Source organism: Pollicipes pollicipes, unplaced genomic scaffold, assembly GCF_011947565.3.
Source record: "Pollicipes pollicipes isolate AB1234 unplaced genomic scaffold, Ppol_2.1 Scaffold_3087;HRSCAF=3621_pilon_pilon_pilon, whole genome shotgun sequence".
In the NCBI taxonomy this organism is placed as follows: domain Eukaryota; kingdom Metazoa; phylum Arthropoda; class Thecostraca; order Pollicipedomorpha; family Pollicipedidae; genus Pollicipes; species Pollicipes pollicipes.
In genome coordinates, this window is record NW_023596225.1 from 25,207,728 (window position 1) to 25,225,896 (window position 18,169).

Here is an 18,169-nt window from a genome sequence, read left to right on the forward strand (position 1 = left end):
CAGAATGGTCATGGGCTGCCCTGGAATATTGCTATGAATGTGTTATGAGACTTATCACGATGCGCTCCGAGACTCGTGACAGGGCACCCTGAGACTAGTCACAATGCCCCTGGGACACGCCACAATGTACCCTGGACTCGTCACTTTGTACCCTGGGACTCCTGGGACTCGTCACGGTACGTCCCGAGGCTCATCACAATGCATCCCGGGACACGTCACGATGTACTCTGGGACTCGCCACCATGCTTCCCGGGACTCGTTACAATGTACCCTGGAGCTCGTCATAATGCGCCCTGAGACCCGCCGCAATGTGTCCTGAGATTCGTCACAATGTGTCCTGAGATTCGTCATAATGCGTCCTGAGACTCGTCTCAGCGTGTGGTGGAACTCTTGGCAGTGTTCTGTGAGATTCTCCGTCGTATGCTGGGATGGCCTTCGGTGCCCCGTCTGCCGGGGGGCCGCCTGCCGTGGGCCGGCTTTTGACCTGGTCGCCCCGCTCGCCGGCAGCGCCCAGACCCAGAGGGTGACCATGCCGGAGGGGGTTGAGTGCCTCGACTGCTCCATCCGCCTGATGCGCCAGGCCAGGGAGTTCGGCGACAAGTACCAGTTCTGGAGCTGCGCCGACGTCGACATCATTGGTGAGCGAGCCAACGCCGGTGGGCACTCTCTTTGAGTGGCGGCCACCCAGGCAGGCCAGCGAGTGTTTGCAGCGCCAATTGTGAGCAGAGGAGAGTCTTGAGAGGAGTACACACATGGCGCAGTGGGGAGGTCGGGAAGGGCGCATGCGGATCGTGCGGAGCGTTGGGAGACCGCGCAGGTGGGTCAGGGCCGTGCACTGAACGAATATGTGACGTCACGGTCGGCGCTAGAATACACGGGAGCATGGTCGCCTGCCGTGCTGCTCACTGATCTGTGAATGTCGTAACGTCGCGTGTGGTGTCTTGGTCTCGGGCTGAATGTCGCGAGTTAGCGGCTCGTTTCGGGCTTGCCGCGGGTTTTTGGTGGATCGTGCGTCGGTCGTGGGGAATTTGTAACCTCAGTCGTCTGTGACCTCAATGGTCTGTGGCCCCAGCGGTCTGCGGCGCCTCAGTGGTGCTCACCACACGCTGTTTGTAAGACCATTATGTAATCAGCAAGACGCGCCCCGTGTGGTTGGTGGCGAACGCGGCGTTTTTGTGCAGATCAGCTGCGCTCCCATGCGCGGTGATCGCGAATCGTGTACACATTCTGTTTTGTTGCGCCATGCATGTGGTGAGCGAGGGTCTCTATTGGACCTTTCGTGTTTTTATCTTGCTCCACATTCCAATGTAAACCTTCGCTTTTTTAGGCCCACGTGCCTGTTGCTATAGGTATGCAACAGGTACGCATTGTGCCGAACTGCGATAAATTCCTTGATTTGTAAAACCTTGCGGGCAGGCTAGATAATTTCGGACTCCACATAAACTCATTTTAGTCAAATACCGTCTCTTTGCGGCAAGTTGTGTTGTATAATTTAGGTATTTAATGTGCGTATTTATTAGGCGTATTTAGATACACATTTTACGAACTGTAGCATGCATAATTTATCATCAAATCCAACATGCTGTGTTGCAGAAAAATTCTCGTCATGAATTATGCATGCAAACCCTTTGCAAATTGAACCACGCAACGCTTTTAAGATGCTGTCATCATCTGCTGTGACATGCACTAGGCTGTAATTAGCGGTTGCAGGGATGGCGCTGTGCCTGGCACAGGGTGTTATTATGGTAGTGTGATCCTCTCAGCCCTGGTTTTTCCGATAGCCGAAGCTAAAACTCACTTGGCCTGAGGACTAGCCTAAAAGAAGTATGCATGACTGATGCATGCAATTTTTGAGAGTAAAAGCAGGTTGCCGCAGATTGCATGCGTATTATTTGACCGCAGAAATTTTCCACCCGCTTTGAGCATTTAGTGATCTGAACACCGAAGGTAGAGCTGCGCATGACATTTACGTCTACGTCTGCAACAACAGAGTGCTTGTGCTGAAGAACAGAAAGATGACGAATCATTGGTTATACTTTCGAGTCGTACACTAACACTGAACAAGCTGCACTTGGTTTCGTTGGCTCCAATCTCGTATCAGTCTCCGAAATTTTTGTTAGGTGCTCTAGAGTGTGCACCTTGTGTCCTTGCGGGATGAGAAGATCTCATGGGAACAATTTCTTCGGCTAGCTCAATTGGCTCTGGCCGCGACGCTGCGCGGAGTCCATTGGAGGCATTTGGAGATCTATGGGGACAGTTTTTCGGTGAGCTCTGTTCGTTCTTAGGCTTGTTGCGGTATTTCGCACTGGTCAACCTTGAAACATTGCAAGTGATTAATTACTCAATGCACGCACATTGTTTTATCGATTTCGGTCATTGCTTTGCAATGCGTATGGAGTTCGCATCTGGCTTGAGAAGTTTACAGATGTTTGATAACTTGTTTCTGTGTGACTGTCTCTGGAGCAACGGGGGAACATTCAGCTGGCACATTTGATTGCGTGAATCTTCGGCGGGAATTTTCAAGGACAAGAATGGTGCTGTCATCCAACCGGCTTTGAGAAGCGGGACGACTCCCGTGTGGGCGCTGGCGGGACGCAGCTGAATGGCCGACATTCCACGGCGCTCCACGCCGTCATGCGTTGCTTCGGCCGCAAAATCTCAGCTATGGCGCGCGCTCTACACTCCCTCGTCGACGAAACGTCGCCAGATCCTCCCGCGGAGCCCGCTGCGGCCACGTGCCCGTGATGTCAGGGGGACGTGCCGCGACGGCGACGGCTGCGACGCCGACGGACCGCCGACCGCGGCGGCTCCGGCTGCTGCCGGCCGGAAGAAAGTGGCCGGCCGACAGAGCGAAGGCCGCGCCGGCCGGCCCCCGGCACGGCCTGCTGGAGACGCCTCGGCCCGACCGCCGAGATGACGAAGATCTGGGGAGCGGGCGCCCGCAGGGAGGCGGCTCTCGGCTTGTCTGTGGCATCACACATACCTCAGGAAGACGGGAGGATATTTGTTTGAGTTGAGCACAGGTGTTTGAGCCGGAGAGCGCGCTTGGCTCAGACAGTTGCCCAGTTAGGCCAGATCCTCGCCTTTTGTGGACCAAAGGTATGCCGAGCGCATCAGCACGCTACGAATTGCCCCAGAAATCCCCTTATTTGGAACGGTGTTGAACACTGGTAATCAGTTTCACCGGCTGTCTCTGCTGATGTGACTGACGGACGTTGATCATTGGTGACGTTCCTGGCAGGTGCTCATGTAACTGACTAGTGCTGATGTGATTGCCTAACTACTGTTGATTTGGCTGATGGGTGTTTTATGTGACAGAGGGTGCTGACTTGTCTGACGGGTGCTAATGTGACTGGCGGCTACTGATATGACTGGCGGGTGCGACGTGACTGGCGGGTGCGATATCACTGGAGGGTGCTGATGTGACTGGCGGGTGCTGATGTGACTGGCGGGCGATGATGGACCGACCGGCGCTTATGTGACTGACGGGTGCTGATGTGACTGGCGGGTGCTGATGTGACTGGCGGGTGCTGATGTGACCGACCGGCGCTTATGTGACTGACGGGTGCTGATGTGACTGGCGGGCGCTGAATGACCGACCGGCGCTTATGTGACTGGCGGGTGCTGATTTGACTGGCGGGTGCGATGTGACTGGAGAGCACTGGTATGACTGGCGGGGTACTGATATGACTGGCGGGTGCTGATGTGACTGGAGAGTGCTGATGTGACTGACAGGTGCTGATATGACTGGCGGGTACTGATATGACTGGCGGGTACTGATATGACTGGAGGGTGCTGATGTGACTGGCGGGGTGCTGATGTGACTGGCGGGCGATGATGTGACCGACCGGCACTTATGTGACTGGCGGATGCTGATTTGACTGGCGGGTGCTGATTGACTGGCGGGTGCTGGTGTGACTGGCGGCCGATGATGTGACCCACCGGAGCTTATGTGACTGGCGGGTGCTGATTTGACTGACGGGTGCTGATGCGACAACTAGCTCTGATGTGACTGACCGGCGCTGGTTCGTCGCAGGGAACGACTATCGGGAGGACTGCAACGGCCATGGGCGCGCCTCGTTCGGCCGGTGCCGCTGCGACCGCCGCTCCTATGGCGAACGCTGCCAATTCTCGGTGAGCCCCTCTCCCGCCCGGCTTAGCGGGCAGACCTCGGAATCCTCCCACACGGTTGCCACAACAATGCACCGTTACGTGCAGCGTGCACGGTGTTCACGGTGCAGGTGATGCTCTCGCCCTCGTGTGCAACCTCCGGAATCGTGCAATTTCTCTGGGAGCGCGGCGCGCGAGGTCGTAATGTTTGTTTGCGCCTCGGACGCCTATGGGCCACGCGCCGACTCGTTCGGTGCGGGTTAATGGGCAGCGGTTTCGCCTTGAGGCGTGCGACTTTTGAGGGCGCTCTTCGCCATTGTTCGCCGCCGCGCGAGCTGCTCTGCTGGATTCACTCTCCCCGGATCTCAACCGTGTTTTGACGACCGCGCGCGCGCGCGGAACGCGCTGCCGACGTTTGTTTTAATGTGTCTACTTTTACTAGAAGCGTTTCTCCGACCTGTGCTGGCCGTAGCTTTTAGGTTGCGGCAGAAACTTGCTGCACTTTGTGTGCAGGCTCACATTATAACATGTTAAGGATTTTAGGTCATGTGCAATTTAGTTTTTGCATGAGCCTAGTACGTAGACTATGATTAACTCTCCTGGTTCATGTTTGGTTGAATCCTCCGCTGGCAGCAGTGCATCCATATAGTATATCTCATTAGCTGGTATGCTGGTATAACGCGCTTGATATGACTAGGATGCCGATCTGATATGTATGGTACACATCTTACGGTCCGATATACGTCTGCATCTGCGTCTGACATATCTATCGACTATGCACCTACTGCTTCTCAAATATGTATGTTATGTCTGCTTCAGAATGAATGTGAGCAAGACTCACATTGCGGGACGTACGGCAAATGCATAGACCCTCGCTGCTACCACCTACCCGAAGAAGCAGTGCTTCTGCAGGCTGGGCTTCTTTGGAAAGGATTGCGCTCAGAGGAACCGTAAGACAATGCTTATTGACATCAGCTGATGTCCTCCGTTGGCCAGTTGCTCTCTGCGCAGCGTCTTTTGTTTGGATTATGCGATTGACCGCGCTTCTTTCGTTTTTGTTTTCTTTTGTTTTGCTTTTTTATGTTTTGGTATGGCCATGGCCCTCCGTCCCTAAATATTTCTCTTCATTTCAATCGTTCATCGTAAATCTATGCATTTTATTTTTGGTTCCTGGGCTCCATGTTCCAGCTGCTTTGGCCTAGACATATTGTGGTACCAGTCGGTCTGTTCGAGCTGAGAGCGTGGATGAGAACAGCCCTGCCAGTGACCTGGGTGGGCGCACGGTCCGGCCCTGCCAGTGACCTGGAGTGGGCGCACGGTCCGGACTGCTAATGACCCGGGTGACTGCACGGTCCGGCCCTGCCAGTGATCTGGGTGGGGGCGCACGGTCCGGACTGCTAGTGACCCGGTGAGTGCACAGTCCGGCCCTGCCAGTAATCTGGGGTGGGTACACGATCCGGACTGTTTTTGGCTGGTCTTTCCGCTAACGCCGACCTGTACCGTTGACGTCAGTCGGTGCCCCCTCCCCCCCTCCGCCTCCCCCGTCACGAACCGTTCTCAACTCACTGCCGGCTTGTTTCCTCCAGCGGCGGGCATGCGCAAGAAGATCACCAACTTCGGCCTGTACCAGAAGCCGGGAGATGTCGCCCGAGTACAACGTGTGTACTGGCGCGTGCTGCCCGAAGTCTCAGAGATCGAGATGGTGATGCAGGTGCGCGGCGTCAGCTACGCCGCCGTCGGCTGGCGGCCCGGCAGCCTGGACGCCTCGTGCAAGCGGTTCCCGGCCATCGAGGAGACGGGGACGGCGTCGGCGCGCAACAGCGGCTCCTACGGGCAGTCCGCGGCTGAGCCCAGCAGCGAGCCCGAGCCCAGCAGTGAGCCCGAGCCCGAACCTGAGCCCGGCAGCGAGCCTGAGCCCGAGCCGAGCGGCGAGCCCGAGCCCAGCAGCGAACCTGAGCCCGAGCCGAGCAGCGAGCCCGAGCCGAGCAGCGAGCCCGAGCCGAGTAGCGAGCCCGAGCCGAGCAGTGAGCCCGAGCCGAGCAGCGAACCCGAGCCCAGCAGCGAACCCGAGCCCAGCAGCGAACCCGAGCCCAGCAGTGAGCCCGAGCCTACGGGCGAGCACGACCACCACACTGGGCCGGAGTCCAAGAGCAAACCGGAGCCCGCGAGTGAGCCCACGGCCGAACCCGAGCCTCAGGCCGAAGACGTGAAGCAGGAGGCGTCGTCAGGTAATTCACGGATGGATAAGTTCAGGTCCGGTGGGTTCCGGAGCCAGCGCAAGGCGTGGAGGACGCGCGGCACGCCGCCGGCCGCCCGCGCCGCCGCCGATCAGCTGCGACTGCGCACCGACGGTAAGTGACCGGCCCCTGTCGGAGCATGCGTCGACCGACGATTGCCTGCGGCCACTCACCCGACTATGGAAGGCTGCGGTAGCACCACAGACCCGGAGGAGGCGTCGGCCGGTGCCCGGCGTCGGCGACGGCCGGGAGGACACGGCTCGCTGTCCTCCCTGCGGCTGCTCTCAGACCCTCTCCAGCTGGACCGGTTCTCGTAGCCTAACCCAGAGGCCCCTCTCACTGCACGTCCGCGCTCTGTAGTCGGCGACAGGTATGTGCAGGGGTTTTGTACATACGGCTTGCCCTCTGACGTCTGTGGCTGGTCACGGCCGAGCGTGGTGACAGCGTGCCCGGCCGGGAGCCGGCCGACTCCTGGCGCCGGTAGACGCTGCCACCAGCGGCCCGGCCAGATCCCACTGACGCCGGGTCGGCACCTCCGCCTGCAGGAGAGACTGCTGACGCGGCGACAGAACAGTTAACTGGCCAAATTCACAACGACATTAAAAGCATGAGGCGCGAAATTATAGTTGCCGGTGGCAGTGAATGAAGCCTCGACCATCTGTGCAATGCTCAGTTAGATTCATAACTAGCTGCGATCTCTCGCATCCATTAGTTACGCGTTCATCATCTGAAGTCAGCTGCCAGCAAAAGCCCGTTACTGCAAATTCTCGTTGGGCTGGCTTTGATGAAGCACACTTTGTAAAAGTACGTAATCCAGCCTGAATCTACCTAAGCACCCTTTTGACATCCCGACAAGCATGACTCACCAAAATAACACAAAGTTCTCGCATATTTAAACTAGTCTATGGTAAGGTAGTTGGTTTTGGGCTGAGTGCGTTTTTGTTACGATTATTTACATTCCATTGAAATCTGTATTGCTGCGAGCATGGCTGTGTGTTTAAAACTTGTCTTAATGAGCGTGTAGCTTTTAACTCACCTGGTTCATTTGATCACGGCACATCGCTTGTGTTTGACTAATTCCTGGGAGAAGTAACATAAGCCACGCACTTTCAGGGCAATCAGAGGTGATTACTCGACAGAAGCGTCAGACCCATGGTGAACCAAACCCGACGAGCGAGCCCGAGCCCAGCAGCGAACCTGAGCCCAGCAGCGAGCCAGAGCCCAACAGCGAGCCTGAGCCCAGCAGCGAGCCCGAGCCCAGCAGCGAGCCTGAGCCCAGCAGCGAACCAGAGCCCAACAGCGAGCCTGAGCCCAGCAGCGAACCCGAGCCAAGCAGTGAACCCGAGCCAAGCAGTGAACCCGAGCCAAATAGCGAGCCCGAGCCAAACAGCGAGCCTGAACCCAAGAGTGAACCCGAACCGTCCAAATCAGACAGAAAACGTAAGCACATTGACAGTTAAACGTGAAGTGATTCCAAGTAACTCACACTGTAATCGTTTCGTATTGTTTCATTACACCCGTTTCTGAGCATTGCATTAATCTTCCCGGACGTACCCCGGCGATATTTCCTGTTCCAAAAGTGTACATGCAGTAGGATGGCAATTCCTCTGTGCAAATTGATGGAATATACTTAACCCTTTAAGTCGACCACGTCCACAGTTTTTATAACTGCCTTGTATTTGGCTAAGTAATAACCTGAACAAAGATCGACCATGGTCGCGGCGAGTTTGTGTTTTTTTTTTTCGTTCCGCTTCGTTTTCGAGATCTGATCATGCAACTGGAGGTCTAAAGACAGTCCTGCCCCTTTCGGAAGCCCCTTCAACGCCCGAAACTGTGGAGCTGTATGCTACCTGGCCGCCGCTCCCGAGGACGCTGACATCCCCGCTCTCCGCTCCAGCCAAGCAGGTCAACCTCCCTCGCGTGGGCTATTACCCAGGCGGTGACTTCCACGCCATGGACTGCACGGACATCGTGCTGGGGCGCGCGCGGGGCAACTTTGGCCGCGTCGACGACTACTACACGCGCGACCGCTCCACGCCGCGGCGCGACGAGTTCTGGGGCGGCAGCGGCAGCCTCACCGGCAGCATGGCCTACGAGGAGGACGGCATCACCACCGTCGCGTTCCGCCGCAAGCTGGACGGTAAGGGCGGGCGCCGGATCGGCTGGAGCGCGATCGCCGCGTCCCGGTAGCCTTGGCTGGCGGAGGTAGCGCGCTTTACCTGAGTGTGGCCTGTCATTTGTTTGCCGAGACATAAGGGTCGTTCGGACAGGTTCGACAAGCTGAGTTCTGGCAGGCTCGCTCGCTCTCGCTCTGTCCAGACTCCTTGGGACACAGTCTGCTAAAGCACCTCGACAGTGAATGGGCATGGCATCTTGCGGCTTTCTGCGTGATGTGCCGTGCGTCATGGTGCCGACTTTGCACCGTCATCGACCGGCCCGAGCGCGCAAATACTGGTCCTGTGGGCGTGTGACTCGCCCGTTTCACACCGGCCAGCCGAACGCCTTCTGACCAGCACCGCCCCCTCGCCACAGCGTCCGAGCCGACCGACCACGCCATCGAGAAGGACCTGATGCACGTCATCTGGGCTCGCGGCCAGCAGTCGGGCGACTACATGCACCGGCCCAAGTCGGGCCTGGAGGCGGGCAGCTCGTCCGTGCCCAACTTCTACCGGCCGGACGAGGTCAAGTACCACGGCAGCGGGCAGCAGCGCGGCGTGGCGTCCATCGACTTCCTGGAGGGCGGCAGCACGCAGGAACTGTCGCCGCGTGCCTACGATTTCTGCGGCGCCGAGTGGCGCTGGCCGCCGAGCTGCAGCATGGACACGGCCGACTGCGAGTACGCCGTGCGCTGGGAGCTGCTGGAGGCGAGCGACGAGGTGCGCTTCACCGTGCAGAGCGACTCACGAGCACTGGACGGGGGTCGGCTTCTCGCGCACGCCCAACATGCCGTCCAGCGACGTGGTGCTGGGCTTCGTGGCCGGCTCCGGCCGGCCGATCGTGCTCGACGGTTGGCTCTCGGGCCACCTGCCGCCCATCACCGACTCGCGCCAGGACATCTTCAACAAGACGGGCTCGCTGCGCGACGGACGCCAGGAGTTCTCGTTCATCCGGCCGCGCCGGACCACCGACGCCAAGGTGAGCGGCCGCTCGGCGTGATGCGAGGGCGTGGGACGCGACACGCAAGGTGTGCCGGGGAGGCGGCGCGGGAAAATCGTCAGCGTTGTTCGATAATCGCTCTCTCTCTGATGAGTGGATGGCGAGCCACGCTCAGCCAGTGCTCTCAGGCCGGTTTGGGTGTGCTGTCTGAAAGCGCCCTTCTTTGTGTTTCTTCTTAGACAAAAAAAAAACAGGTGGGACCGATCTCCAGCTGAGCATCCATGGGGCACCACGTGACCCCACTCTGTCTCATGCCCCGTCCCTCTCCAGGACGTGTCCTTCACGGACGACCAGTGCCTCTACATGCTCTTCCCGATCAAGGGCGGCAACTTCTTGCGCTCTTCGAAGCGATTCGCGAAACACAAGCAGACGCCGATCGTTTCCTCCGAGAAGATCTGCATCAAGTCGTGTGGTGAGTACCATTGCGGAGGCCCGACAGGCCGTCTTCGACATTTGTCTGTCAGTTGCACTGTTCCCATTGTTTCTATCTCTCTGTCGTCCATCTCTCTCCTGCGGCCGGCGCCGTCCACGACCAACGTGACGTGACCTTAGTTCATGGAGGTCATGCCCTCTTCATGACCTAGCCGCACGATCCATCACCTGGCGGCTTTCTCGTGGGAAAAGGTGACGTCACAGGCGAAGAGGAGCCGAGCGGCGTCTGCGCTGCAATTAATGCATCGTTACGTGGAACAGGGATCTTACTGTTGCCTAGTGATCTACCCGGGAGCATAAAAACGCCCGGAAAATTATTTTGTGGAATGGATGCTTCCAGTTACCGAGGCACTGTTTTCGTCTATGCAACAAATCTTCTGTGGCATTTTTATTGGAAGCCCAAAGCTGACGCTTAGTGCTTGGCACGTTCGATAGAATCAAATATATTCGTACATGCCTTTTTCGAGCAATATTACACAGCATACACGCAGATGTGTACATATTTCGTCACGCATATCTATGATGATACATAAGATATGATTGTACATACGTAAATGGAAAAGTTAATGCAGAAATCAATATTTTCCAGAAATCGTGGCGGTAGGGCTTTTTCGTCGAACGTTTTGCACGAACGTATCACATGTTCGCAACATAAACCAACACACTGAAACTGCGCCGAACATTGTGACCTATTGACATTTTAATGATGTTCTGTACGTATGACAATGAGAGTCAAATGCAAAGGCCCTTAACTTTATAGGCGTTGGAATTGTGGCTGGTGGGGGAGCAGTGGGTCCCATGGCACCCCCAGTTTCCGGAAATACCGAACATTTACTCGGCAGGGCTCGGTATTAAAACATGACCAACACATGCCGACGCATTAAAGTGTTCCCAAAATTGGTCTTGGCATCCCCTTGTTGAGGCGTTCCTTCGCCTGTGCATAAATTTTTCATGCCTTAGGGGGCACAGGCTATTCTTTCCCATGTAGCCAGCGGGAGCACAGCGGAGATGGTCTTATGTGACGCGTTTGCGCAACACTAAGCCCTTCGTCATGTCCGGTGTGTGAGGATGGCCTAGAGCCTGCCCGGCGTGTGCTGGAGGGCGGCCAGAAGCCTGTTTGTCGTACCCGGACGGCAGGTGACCTTTGGAAGCATACGCAAGGTGGCGAGGCTGGCAGCTGGGATAACAATGGGCGGTGATGGTGATTCGACTTTGGCTGGCCGACCCAGCCGGCACTTCTCTTGACCTCAGTCTGACCTTTGACCGGTGGAGGACGGCCGCCGGCCGCAGGGGGAGAGCATGACCCCCTGACCCTCCTCACGCCGCGGCGTCTGGTGACTCTCTTCGCGTGTTTCTGTCGTAGCGAGCTGGACTTGGGGCGCCTGGCCGGGTCGGGTTGGCCCTCACCTGTCCGGCGCCTGCGCGCCTGCGCAGCACGCGGCGCCGGCTCTGTCGGGGGCTGGGCACGTGGCGGCGCTGTCCCTCCCGCGCCGGCGGCGGCAGGCGGCGCGCCCGCGGTGACGGCCTCTGCTCTGTGTGTCGTTGCAGTCGGGCCGCAGCTGGGCAGACATCAGGGCGACAGTGGCGCCACGCCGCGGCCGGCCGCCGCAGCCGCCAGCGCCCTCTGTGCGGCCGCCCTCCTCCTTCTCGCGTTCGCGCACTAGGCCCTACGAGGCGGGCCCTTCGGGTGGGGTGGGCCGTCCTCATCGCGTCGGGTTCTGTCGGTCATCCACCCTGGGGACGGCCGGCTGTAACGGTTTCGCACAAAAGTTTGTCACAGTCAGCAGCTTAGCAGATTATTATACCGATATAGGGCACAACGGCAGCAGGAATAGAGACCTCAGTAATTCACACCAGAATCATAATGCCACGTAGCAACGCGCCCATGCCTGCATAATCGCGGAAAGGAAAGCCGTCGGAGGGTGGGGAGTTTACAATGACCTAGCCGGCCACAACAGCTAGGCGTACCTTCGGGCGATTGTAGTTCCCGTGGTCAGGTGCGGTTCCTGCTACCGGCCTCGTGACACGGGTAGGTGCCAGAACGGGGTGATGTGTCGAAATAATTGCGTCCAAAAGCTGTGAGCTTCCCACTACGTGTGTTTATTGTTCGTGCCGTGCACCACTTAGGTAATGTTAGCAGTTTTAGTAGCTTGCCATATGTCGCTGTGTTATTCTCGGCGGTCGTCCGCACCTGATGCCCTTAAGGTCGTGCTGCAGCGTTTTCCCAGCCACGCTGGACTAGGAGCTGCGCCTGGCATTTACCAGCACGTCCGGCGGTGTTCAGTTTCAGCACTGTGCGTGGTGGGAGATCGGGGTGGTGGAGCATGGAGCTGGTTTTCGCCCACTTGTGTACTAGCAGCGTTCTTTTGCATGCCACATCTGTCGAACCGCGATCCCAGGTCCCGGGAGGCGGGAGCGGGAGCGGGAGCGGGGGCAGATACCTAAACCTCATTTTGTCGAGCTCAGGCTAGAGGACAAACGCAACAGCTTTGCGCATTTTATTTACAAACTGTCACGCGAGCGACTCCCATTGGGCGGCGCTATCCGGGTCTTTTGTCGCTTTATGTGTTGTCTACGTGACCACTTATCTCTGCTGGTGTAGGTACAAGATACGACCACCGCTGTGTCATTGGGCGGGAGTCAGATCTAACTTGTGTAACGGAGAGAGCCTGCAGATTAGTTACAGTAGTAAGGCGCTCTGCGAACAAATATTTGTCTGTGTCGTAGGAATCACGTATTGTGTAATAATCAAAGTCCAGTGTCATGTATCATGCTTAATGGAGCGAAAGTTTCCATGGTAATAAAGATTTGATTGAGAGTATCTAAATTATGTGCTGATTTGTTCGATGTACGGCATCTAAGGATGGCTTCTTCATAATCCAAGGTTAGTACCAACCAGTTTTTCTATCCAATGCTTCCTGTATACTTTTCAACCAAGCACTGCATCATATTTTTAATGTCGCAGAAATCGCATTGCTCCTGACCGCACGCTGCGCACCAAAAGCTCCCATGGATAAAAGATTCACCGAAGTGTTCCGAATCTCTGAAATGATTGGGAACGTTCGTAATAACGGCTCTAATAATATTCTGCATTTTGGTGAGACCTCTCGGACGATGTATTTACTGAACTTTTCTTCATCTTCCCAGAAGGTTCGGTATTATTGGGTGCATGTAGTACATGATACCATGGTGGCTGTGTTGACGTCACTGCTCATCGTTGAGTTCGTCTCCGTATATCGTTCAGTTTAATTGGTGCGTCTGAGGTAGTCCCTCACGATTTACGCATGCCGAGGGCCCGGCCAGTTCCGTGGAGGAAAGGCTTAATATAAATTTGCACGTTGCCCTTTGTTTACACTAAATGCCATACTGTCAGAAACTTGATCTGACATTTCGATCCACTCTGGGAATATTTAACACAAAGTGGAACACATGAACTCACTACGTGACGACTAGCAAGTGTGCGTCAGTTTTTTTTTTGCTCTATTTCCGTTACGTGACGTACAGTTTGAGCGTTAACACTGCCTGAGCACAAATTATGCACTGATGTCTGAGTGTGGTCTGTCGGTATTTGTGTTGGTACTCGACACTTGCGTCGATACTTGCGTCGGGACTTGCGTCGGTACTCGACACTTGGGTCGGTACTTGCTTCGGTACTCGACACTGGCGTCGGCACCAGGAGAGCGACTGGTCGCTGGTCCGGTGGCGCCGTCTGCCGCTCCTGACCGCCGGACGCTGACCCGCCGTCGCCCCCTCAGCCAGCCTCGAGCCGCTGCTGGACAAGGACGGCAAGCCACTGCCGCCGCCGCCGCCGCCCAACGTTGAGTACGACGTGGAGCTGAAGCTGCGCGGCCTCGGCGACACGTACATGCTGCCGACGCCCGAGTCCGAGGAGTTCGAGGTGCTGAGCGAGCGGATCCGGCGTGACGTCATGTCCCTGCTGGAGACGGTGCCCGGCCTGAAGAGAATCCGCGTCACGCAGTTCCAGGAGTGAGTGGTCTTCGGCGGGGTCGCCCGGCTGGGGGAGTCAATGGGCTGATCAGTGGGCCGGGGTCGGGGTTCGGGTTCGAGGAGTGAGTGGGGATGTGGGCGGGCTCGCCCGGGTCGAGGAGCGAGGCGCGTGGACAGGCGCTCCCAGGTCCTGCGGTTACTCGGGCAGTGACGCGTGCCCGACGCTGCTGGGGTGTTACGAGCTCTGTGACAGTGCCCCCTGCCCGTCTATAATGCGAAGCGTGCAGTTCCTAGCTCTACTCCACGTCTGTCATGGTTGTAATGCATACGAGTCCCGTATATTTAAGTTTAAAAGTGTTTTGACGTCTAAGAGCAGCTTCTTTGAGGCGCCAAATCACAGGACGAAAGTACCTTGTTGCCGGTTATTGTAAACGCATTTCCAACTCACCAATACGTAGATGTGCCTCCGTAGTGGTGCCCCACCCTCAATCCACACACACAGGCCGACCTTTTGAAATACGCCTGCGCCCCGTGTGACCGGCCGTCGCCAGCGGCGCTGTGTCCTCATGCCCTGTTGCAGTGCCGTGTCGTGTGCCTTGTCCTCATGTCCTGTTGCAGTGCCGCATCGTATGCCGTGCCTACCGCCCCGCTGTAACTCCCCCCCCCCCTCGCTCACTAGCGATTCCGGGAACGTGGTGGCACACATGAGCGTCCAGGTGGACCGTAAGCGGATGGCTAAGGAGCTGAAGCGCGTGGAGGGCGGCGAGGAGAAGCCGCGAACCGTGGAGACCGTGCTCACCGAGTCGGTGCCCACCGGCATGGTGGGCAACCTGCAGGTCAACCCACAGTACCTGGTGGTGCAACCCAGGAAAGGTGAGCAGACGCGCCTCTGGCCTGGTGCGGGCATGCCTCCCACGTACATCCGTGATGCAAGTAGTGTTATTGAGCTTATGGCAAGTAGCGTTTTATGTTGGTTTCTTTGTACTTAAACGGTAACAAGGGTTCGGGTTTGGTTTCTTTTGTAAAACCAAACTTAGATAATACGCGTTAAGATTATATTTTTGAATGAAGGTTTGCGTCGTAATAATTAGACATACACCATGTCTTTGGATACTGCATGAGTCAGGAAGCTGTGGATGGCACAAACCCAAATGGGAGATAGGTGGCAAGGGCGTGACCGCTGTGTGCAGTCGGTTAACGCACGGCCAATGTCCAACATCTGCAGTAACATCTGTCTGCAGCCGGCCCAGGCGAGCTCCGTGCCGACTATGCCGCCTGTGTGCACTGCGTGTGCCGAGCCTGACGCCGCCCGAGACCCGCTGTGACCGCTGGCTCCGACGGTAGCCTGTTGCGGCCCTCTGTGGTCGGTCCTGGCGCCGGGTCAGGCGGATACCCCGCCCCCGGCAACCTGACATGCCACCGTGCTCCGGCGCCGCGCCGGTCACGGAGCACGGGATCGCACGTTGACGCCGCCCGCGCCGCCGCTCTTCGCAGAGGCGCGCAGCCTGGAGGCCAACGGCCCGATCCCGCAGGAGCAGTGGGACAGCGAGCTGATCAAGATCTACATCATCCTGGCGGCCGTGGCGGCGCTCATCCTGCTGGCCATCGTGCAGGCGGCCTGCACGCTGGCCAGGAACCGGCGCGCCTCGCCGCCACAGGCCAAGCCGCACGGCAAGGTCAGCAGTCAACCGGCCGGGCCCGCAGCAGCGCTCCGTCCAGCGCGGCGTCTGCTCTCAGCGCGACGTTCTGCTGCGGCAACGCGCCACTCAGAAGCGCCTCTGTTCGCCGCGGCGCCGCTCAGAGCTGCGCCTTTGCTCGGCACGGCACCGCTCAGAGCTGCGCCTCCGATCCGCGCAGCGTCGCTCAGAGCTGTGCCTCCGTTCGACTCAGCGCTCTCTGGCTGTGATGCCGGTCTTGTTTGCTGGCCGACGGGCAATGCTCACCGCCTTCCGCTCCTGTCTTGAATTGAAGCCGCCTTGAAACACATGTGTTGGCCACCTGGGTGAAGACAGCAAAGCTACCATTCCACGCACTTCTCATTTGCCACTCACTGCGCATGCTTTATGGACGGGGGAGGGGCAGTGAAGCGCTCAATTTCAAATTAATTTCCAGATCGAGACCGTGTTTGTTTCGAATCTAGCCCTCTTCGTGGTGTATGAAACGCGCTGGCACAAAAAAAGAACACTTCTAATGCAAATCAGCTTAAATGTGCGTGAGCTGGTAGTCGCGTCTCCACTTGGCTGCATTTGGTGACACAGCGTACTCATCACCCGAGGACGTACATTTCACCGCCGTGCATCTTGCTCTCTAGGTATCGGCTCAGTCCTACATGTTTTTCTGAATGCCCTGTGAGTAACTTCTCCCTTCAGCACATCTTCGCACTGCTTTCATGCCCGCCTGTTGGGCAGACACGCCGGGTGACGGGTAGAGTTAGTGGGCATAGATAAGCATGCAGTTAGCTGCACCAGAGGTGAGGATCGACCCAGAGGATCGTGTTATCCGTAAGAACTGAAAGCACGTCACGGCACAAGCTAGGCGACTGCACTGAGAACAGGCTTATGGAGCTTCCTCGTGCCTTCTGTCGTTCAGCTACGTATCAACGCTGTCGAAGGCTGGAATTCTGTTTGTTTCCAGTCCGTTTTTGGGAGTGTGTACGCCGCCTTGATGGCGATATCCTCACCGAACCCGCCCCTGTGGCATTTTTGCCTGCGTGAGTTCTGCCAGATGATACGAGTGACACCTTCGTGATTCCGCCACCGGCTTGCTCGTGTACGTGGGTCCAGATCCGCTACCAGGGGTGCCCTTTTTGACTTCTGCCGGCTGCTGCTCATCTAGTGAGCTTGCCAGATATGCAGCAGCCGACAGCCAGATGGTATCCTCTGTAGCCCGTCTTGTGTATCGGTGTCCGTCGGCGGTGTCCTCTCCAGCTCGTCTTGTGTATCGGTGACCGTCTGTGCACCTCTCTGATGCCTCTCGTGCCGCTCTTCTCTACCTGTCGAGTCCAGGCAACGGTAGCGCCCTCTCTAACCCGCCCGCTGCGCCGCAGGACCGCCTGATCACCAGCTCGGCCTGGCGCGACATGGCCGCGCACAACAACTACGGCTACGAGAGCTTCGAGCCGGACACGGCGACGACTGGCCGGCCGAGCAAGAGCCGCGGCCCGCCGCCGGGCCAGCCGGCGCCGCCGCCGCCGCCGCCGCAGATGGTCGAGACGCGCTCGCTGCAGCGGCCGCGCTCGGGCCCGGCCGGCGGCGCGCCGCGCTCCAGCTACAGCCTGCCGCGGCCGGCCAGCCAGTTCTCGGCGGCCAGCTACCAGCCGGGCGGCGAGCGGCGCGCGCCCGGCGCCGCCGCGCCCGACTTCTACTTCATGCCCAGCCAGCGCAAGTACTCGGGCGAGGGCGGTGGTGCGAGTCTACGTGGACTATAGCAAGCAGCAGTGAGCCGGCCCGGCCCGAGCCGGGTCGCTGACGCGTTAGCTAGGGGGTGGGGAGGGGAGGGGAGGTTCGGCGCGTCGGAAGCTGCGGTCTACAGAGCGGCGTTGGCCGGACCGGCGAGCGTCCGCCGCACCGCGGGCGGTCCGCGGACCACGCCTCGGCAGGCGACCGCCGCTCGCTCTCCCGGCGCGGGGTTTGGCGGAAGGGACGGCGCCGGCGTGAGCGCGAGGCACGGCTCTGCGCGTGACGGCCCTGTCCTCCTCCGGGGCTTTCGTCACGGTCCAGTGCGCTCGGCTATTGTGGCGTGACTAATTGAGAGCGAGTATTAGAGGACGGCGGCGGCTCACTCGCCGCGGGGACCGTCGGGACGGTGAGCTAGGCACTCTTGCGGCGGGCTACCGCGCGAGTCGCCCGGACCGTGCCGGGGGCCGTCCGCTCCCCCGGAGTTGCTCAATGGGTCGGCTTCCCTGCCCCGTCGGGGGCCGTCCGCCAGGCTTCAGCACGCGACGAACGGCGACGTCTTCGCGGTGCGAGCTGACGACGCGATCAAACGCAGACACGCTGCGCCTAAATACGGAATTGTTGCGTGCTCACGACACGAACTTGAGACTTGTCCGACGTGGGTTCGATGCGTGTCCAGATGTCAGCCTGGATTGTGTCCCGATGCTAACTTGGACACCCGGGGGCCGGCCTCCTTCCTCCGGCTGACATATCGAGAATGAGGAGGTGTTGACGCCGGGGGCGTGAACATTTTACGTCTTTTTAGTTTGTAATTGATTATGACCTTTGACCAGTAAATGAACTCGACTTTGAATTTGCGCCAGACGGTGAATATCGTACTTCCTTTTGTGC

General features: G+C 58.1%; 1 pseudogene; it reads left to right on the top strand.

Annotated features, from left to right (window-relative positions):
* Positions 1-17,323, top strand: part of LOC119089929 (uncharacterized) — a 44,072-nt pseudogene extending 26,749 nt beyond the window's left edge.
* The last annotated feature ends 846 nt before the right edge of the window (positions 17,324-18,169 follow it).